This window comes from Homarus americanus, unplaced genomic scaffold (assembly GCF_018991925.1).
Source record: "Homarus americanus isolate GMGI-L3 unplaced genomic scaffold, GMGI_Hamer_2.0 scaffold31602, whole genome shotgun sequence".
NCBI classification, from domain to species: Eukaryota; Metazoa; Arthropoda; class Malacostraca; order Decapoda; family Nephropidae; genus Homarus; species Homarus americanus.
The window spans coordinates 24,609-32,500 of NW_024724379.1; positions in this window are offsets into that span (position 1 = coordinate 24,609).

A 7,892-nucleotide genomic window follows, 5' to 3' on the forward strand; every position below is an offset into this window, starting at 1 on the left:
TTTTAAAAGCCTCACTGGGAACTATACTGTGTTGAGTATAAGAGAAGTTTGATCTTGGTAATAATAGTGTACAGACAATGAAGTAAAAGTAAAGTGTAACTCATGTAAAATTTGCCGTTTTATCTGATCCTTTAGTGACTGATATTAATATAAGAAGGAAGCTGATTGTAATTACTCTTTACATCAACTAAACAACATTTACCCAGACTATAATTAGTATGTGTTAGGGTTCAGAGCTGATATTCCCTGGGGTAAGGAATAAACAAATAATAATTATTGCAAGACAACTGCTTATGATACCGACGCTAGGACATTCAGTACACTGAACAATACTCAGAGATAATGTTCCTGACGCGTCTCTCTCTGCAGAGAGCTCTGATACTTGCATCTTCCCAGCCTGGTCAGACAGACCAACGAACAAACCAGGGTGGGGTGGGGGTAGTAGTGGTGGTGGTGGTGAGGGTAGTGGTAGCCGTGGTGGTGGTAGTGGTGGTGGTGTGGGTGGTGGTGGTGGGAGGGTGGGGGTAGTAGTGGTGGTGGTGGTGAGGGTGGTGGGTGGTGGAGGGTAGTGGTAGCTGTGGTGGTGGTAGTGGTGGTGGTGGTGAGGGTGGTGGTGGTGGAGGGTGGGGGGTAGTAGTGGTGGTGAGGGTGGGGGTAGTAGTGGTTAGGGTCTCTCTTTCTCTCTGCATTATCTTCTGGAGGTTAGGAAAAATTATGCTAGTAGATCACGTTTGGATAATCATGGAAAATGTAGTTCCAGTCACACGAAATATATACATAAACACACCTACAAACACACGGAAAACATAATCATGGAAAATGTAGTTCCAGTCACACGAAATATATACATAAACACACCTACAAACACACGGAAAACACACAAATAAACTAAACAAAAAAACAGAATGAGTTTTTTCTGGAATAATTACCAATTTTAATTATATACGAAGTTCTAGGATTCCATTTCCTGGTAGCCATAGATTCAGACACGCAATTTATCAACAAGTAACTTCTAGAATAGTTAACGCTAAAATAACTCCAATAAACACAATTTTCTCTTATACCAAATAAAGCTAATTTAAGGGGTAACTCACATATTATTCGTGTTAGTGAGAGTTTTATGGCGGGAACGGAGACGTAAATCATGCTCCTCATTCCCATCTGATTGGATAACTTACTAGTTATTATAATGCTGGAGGAATACATCACTTGGCCTATTATATGTCTGGTCTGACTAGGTTGCAGTGATACATTATACCACGCAAGAGAATATAATATCTTTTTGATACTTTCAGACACACTTGGCTCCTCCGTTTTGAACCAATTAATAAAATGACGATGATGAGTGACAAGACGAGAGGAAGATGTTTTTAACTATATGGAGACTGAACAGGAGGAAGTTAATTAGATGGTGATGAGTGGGGTGATGAGTGGGGTTGATGAGTCAGGTGATGAGTGTGTGGGGGGGGGGGGCCTCAGGTAACAAACAGGTGATAGTCACGCTTCATAAATAGTATACAATATTTCGATAATTATAATCATATCTCCACTTTCTACCTTTTTCTTAAATTAATTTAGTATTAGTTCCCATTCCTTACACCGATAAAAATCAACATCATCATCATCATCATCATCATCATCATCATCATCATCAAGACAGGTGTACAGGTGTATCCCAATATAAACGCGCGATACCTTAGAGTTGTCAAGGCATGAACCTGTAGGGTACTGAGAGGTAAGTGAGGCGCCTTTACCGGGTTACAGAGGCGTGGGAAGAGCGTCCCTCACCCAGTAACACCAGACTCACCGTGTACTCAAAAGGGCAAGGAGGTGAAAGTGAGTGGGAGTGCTGTGTCATGGGCCTGATTAGTGTGAGTGTGATGGTGGAGTGGGGAGGAGGGTGGAGTGGGGAGGATGGTGGAGTGGGGAGGAGGGTTAAGTGGGGAAGGGGTAAGAGGGAGGGTTGAATTGACAGCGGCAGGGGAAGAGTGGGGAAAGATAGGGGAAGTTGAGTGGGGGGAGTAGGGGCAGGTGAGTGGTGAATGGAATGTGTAGGATCTCACACAAATAACAAATGAGTCGAGTCCTTCACCTGCATAAAGGATTCCACGTAGGAATCTTTCAAGTATTGAAGTAAATTTTGTAAGTGTGAAGGATCTCTATAACTAGAAGGAACATTCACACGTAGGATCATTCTAAGTAAAGGTTGACAAGTACCGTGACAGGATGCCTCACTTGACATGTAGATTGGGTTCCATTAAGACTGGGCTCCATTAAGACTGGGCTCCATTAAGACTGGGGCCCTATTAAGACTGGGTTCCATTAAGACTGAGGCTCCATTAAGACTGGGGCCCTATTAAGACTGGGTCCCATTAAGACTGGGGCCCTATTAAGACTGGGTTCCATTAAGACTGGGCTCCATTAAGACTGAGGCCCTATTAAAACTGGGGTCCCATTAAGACTGGGTCCCATTAAGACTGGGGTCCCATCATAAGAGCTGGGGTCTACTAAAACGGGAGCTTCATAAGAACATAAGAACATAAGAAAATAAGGAGTCTGCAATAGGCCGGTTGGCCTGTGCATGGCAGCTCCTGTCGAGAGTTACTACCACTCTTTATCATCCATGAATCTATCCAGCCTCCTTTTGAAACTTTCCAGCGTTCCAGCACTTACTACAAAGTTGCTAAGCTTGTTCCACTCGTCCACCACCCTATTTGTGAACCAGTTCCTTCCTATCTCCCTCCTAAACCTAAACTTATCCAACTCAAATCCGTTGCTCCGAGTCCTATCCTGCTCGGATATTATAAGAACTTTATCTATATCCCCTTTATTGATTCCTTTCACCCACTTAAATACTTCCATCATATCTCCCCGCACTCTTCGTCTTTCTAGGGCCTATTGGGACTGGGCCCAGCTGACTCACCTATGAAACAGGAGAGAGAGAGAGAGAGAGAGAGAGAGAGAGAGAGAAAGAGAGAGAGAGAGAGAGAGAGAGAGAGAGAGAGAGAGAGAGAGAGAGAGAGAGAGAGAGAGAGAGAGAGAGAGCACACACACACACACACACACACACACACACACACACTCACAAGCAGCGAGGGAGGACTAGTTTTTATGAAGCCACCTGCAACCTACCACCACCATTACCACCACCTGTCTCCTACCACCATCCCTTCAACCATTACCACCACCTGTTTCCTATTACCACCATTATCACCACTACTACAACCATCTGCGTCTTCCTTTGACGCTAATACTGTCCCATCACCACTATACTTACCACCACCAGCACTACCACCATTACCACAACTACCACCATTACCACAACTACCACCATTACCACAACTACCACCATTACCACAACTACCACCATTACCACAACTACCACCATTACCACAACTACCACCATTACCACAACTACCACCATTACCACAACTACCTCCTAGAAATCCTACAACATATCAAACTTAATAAAAAAATAATGTTGAATAATAAATAAAAAATATTCTTCTCATCTACTTAACGCCATCAAGGAAGAGCCTCAAGTGCTTCCTTAAGTCACACTCGGGGCCATCTCATCCTCCACCTTTCCTGATCTGACTAAACGGAGATGTTTGCGCGTGAGGGATCGTCGCACACCTCCAGTCAAGGGAATTAATTAACGGAAGAATCATTAAACATTAGGATCTTGTTGGTGGGTGTGGCCAGATATCGTAGGTTAAACAAGGTGTGGGGAGAGTAACGAAGGTGTAACGAAGAGTAACGAGAGATATAAACGAAGAATACCAAGAAAGAGAGGAGAGGGGAGGGTTAACGCAGTAGTGGTGATGGTGTTGGGTGATGAGGCGACAGGTGTGTGAGAGACCCGGGTTAAGTCAGGTAATCCAGATTTACACACAGGTAAATATCGAGATAAAGAGAACTGTGGATGGAGGTGCTGGTCATGTTTTGTGGTCGACGTGCTTCTGTGTGTGTGTGTGTGTGTGTGTGTGTGTGTGTGTGTGTGTGTGTGTGTGTGTGTGTGTGTGTGTGTGTGTGTGTGTGTGTGTGTGTGTGTGTGTGAATTCTGGAAGATTAGTGTGTATATAAATTAGTACTCGTGCGTATCACTGTGAAAATTCTCTCTCTCTCTCTCTCTATCAGTATCTTTGTCTCCAATCTCTCACTCACCAGCACACTCTGACCTGCCCCCCCCACCACACACACCCACACACCTCGACCCACCCCCACCACACACACTCACACACTCGACCTGCCCCCCTACCACACCCACACACTCTCGACTCAGTCTCCCTACCACACACCACACACCTCGACCTGCTCTCTACAACACCCCACACTGACCTGCCCCCCACCACACACACACACACTCACACACTGACCTGTCCCCCCTACCACACACTCACACACTCTCACCTGTCCCCCTATAACACACTCACACACTCTCGACCTGCCCCCCCTACAACAATCTCACCACACCTCGACCTGCCCCCCCTACCACACTCCACACTCTGACCTGCCCCCCTACCATACACACTCACACATTCTCTCGATTCCGTCCCCCTACCAATAATCACACCACCCCGATCTGCCCCCCCCACACACACACCACACACCTCTGACTCTGCCCCCCTACCACACACTCACACACTTCCGACCTGCCCCCCCCACCACACACCTCCACACACTCCCTGACCTGCTCCCCCCTACCACACACTCACAAACCTTACACTTAAACAGACAAAACACTCAATCATCTAACTATAACACCCAATTGATATCACTACCCTGCATTGAGCAAATCACAGTGACCTTTGACCTGCTCACATGTGCCTTTAATGACCCTTTTTCTCCAGTGACTCGTGACGTAGTGGGAGAGATGATTATGATTTCTCTGGTCAGGGTCAGAGAGAGAGAGAGAGAGAGAGAGAGAGAGAGAGAGAGAGAGAGAGAGAGAGAGAGAGAGAGAGAGAGAGAGAGAGAGAGAGAGAGAGAGAGCTGGGGGCTGGACTACGCTAAGATTCACCCGTAATCTTATGAGTCATCGATCTTATGCTAAAACGTCACTAGACTCATCCTAGGTAAGGTGATGGTCCCCCGTACTCTGACAGGTATGTAGGAGGGGGAGGGGAAGGGGAGGGGGAATGGGGAGAGGGGTGGGGAGGGAGGTTACCTGGGTCCGGCACGGTCAGGTCCCCAGGTGGGTGGTCGAGGACAGTCAACTTGTTATGTTCATGTTTTATCTAGACACCGACATTGGAACTACCACCTCCTCCCACCCCTCCCCCTCTCGTTATTTCCGCCTCGTGTCTCACCTCTTAACCATTATTCTCTCTTCACTGTCATTTATCATCACTTTTCTCTATTACTTACCCTCTTTATTTATAGTCTTCTTCCCCCCTCTCCCCTTCCTCCATCCGAGACAAACAACAGGAGACAGACAAAGACAAATAATAGACAGACATAATAAGATAAATACTGATCGCAATATCTCACAGGCTTAGCAATCATGATCTTGCAACATAATAAAGAGGCAATGGTTTATAAAGTGTACTTAGGAGTGAATGATGCAACAATATCAACGATACTTCCTGTCAACAAGTACCACTAAATCCTGCAACAACGACAATAGCAACAACAATGACAACAACACCACCACTACCACCACCACCACCACTCTGTAAATACACACATCAAGGGAGTGGGAAGGGAGAGTTGGGAGGATAGGGAGGGAGGAGGGTAGGGGAGGATAGGGAGGAGGATAGGGAGGATAGGGAGGGAGGGAGGATAGGAGGTGGGAGGGAGGCTAGGGAGGATAGGGGAGGAGGGGAGGATAGGAGGAGGGAGGAGGGAAGGATAGGGAGGGTAGGTGGATAGGGAGGGAAGGAGGATAGGGAGGGGAGGAGGGAAGGGAGGATAGGGAGGGGGAGGGAGGATAGGAGGGAAGGGAGGATAGGAAGGATAGGAGGTAGGGGAGGATAGGGAGGAGGGGAGGATAGGAGGGGAGGAGGATAGGGAGGAGGGAGGGTAATTGGTCACCGCCTGTTCGTTCTCTGATCGTTATATGCTCTCTCCTACTTCCCCAAATGATGAAGCCTAGGTTGATTTTTCTTCTCGTCTGACAGTTCTCGTCCAGGATGAAACAACAACAACAACAACAACAATAACAGCAAAAACAACAACAATAAAACAAACAAACAACAACAATAAAACAAACAAACAACAACAATAAAACAAACAAACAACAACAACAACAACAACAACAACAACAAAAACAACAACAACAATAAAACAAACAACAACAACAACAACGAGACACCTTTGTTTTATATATGTTTCAACAGCTTCATATGACAAGGCTATGAATCATAACAGAGATTAATAATTACAACTTACACAAACAAACACACAGACAACAACAACTCATTTATAACTAACTATACTTAACAAACACGTAAGTAACTATTATACGCCCTGGCCCCGTGTACTGTAGATGGTCAACCGATGGAATAACTTCATTTGCTTGATTATATGTAATTATACAACCTAAGCGAAGGTTAATTAGACCCTCTAGACCCGTCGACAGGTAGCCACTAGACCAAATTATACCACAGGCAGAACACGGGAGCAAAACCTAACCTAACCTAACCTAACCTAACCTAACCTAACCTAACCTAACCTAACCTAACCTAACCTAACCTAACCTAACCTTCATCACAATAAGACAGATGAACATACATACATACATACATACATACATACATACATACATACATACATACATTAGGAGGTCAGTCATATTGTACTCACTGAACAAAAAAGTACAGTACCTAATGACTATATAATTAGCGAGTGAAAGAGCCTGAACTGCCGGTAAGTTGTTCAGGATCACTAACGAGCGGTCAGGCCATTTGTAACACTGGGTACATCGAGCAGAAAAAAACCCACTTGATTGGATTACTGATTGGATGAACAGTGGATGTTTTTAATAGTGGTCAGTGTGTGTGTGTGTGTGTGTGTGTGTATAACTATGTATGTCTTACTTCCGATTGTGTATGCATATGTTTTATGTGTATGTATAATTAACAGAAAAAATAATGTACACACACACACACACCTGGGGGGGGGGGAAGGTAATGAGGTACTCACAACAGGTAAACACCAAATCTTGTTACTGTACACCTCACTCACCTCACCTACCTGCCGTGCGCTAATTACCAACACTAACTTTAATAACAACTTAATTAAACCCCTTAAGCTATTTATACATACTAATAACTTTTATGAATGAAGTTGTTCTTATAAATATATTAAAAAAAATAACTTACAGTGAGTAAATGACAATGATGGATTTGCCTTCTGGACATAATAAGACGAAGGGGAAAAATATTCTCCTAAGATCTTAGTTGTTATTACTTAATTGCGGTTTGCGGTGTAATTAGACATGTGATTGGGATAATTACCGCAATATAGGACGTATCTCTTCCTAGCATGTGGTTGATTAGGTGTAGAACGTGTGTGGAATGTTGACAGAGGGGGAAGCTGTCGTCGTCGGGGCCTCAAGAAAGTATAGTTTTAGGTCCAAATGTAGTGTTAATCTGTCACTTTCTCACGGTTTTCTAAGCGACAGTTAAAAAGTATTCCTCGTAAAATGAAAATAAATTAGTCCCGCAGAACACACAGTAAATACATTTACTATTTTGTACACAAGGAGGTTCAATATAGTCGACGCTGCACTGGACCCCTTCATTCTACCCAATCAGTAAAGTTAGGTGTCGATTTATAAGATTCGAACTAGCAACCTATTACTACAGCAGGTCAGATACTTTCTCTTGGATAATATAAATAATAATAAAAGAAAGTTTAAGTACCACACACACCCTACACACACACAC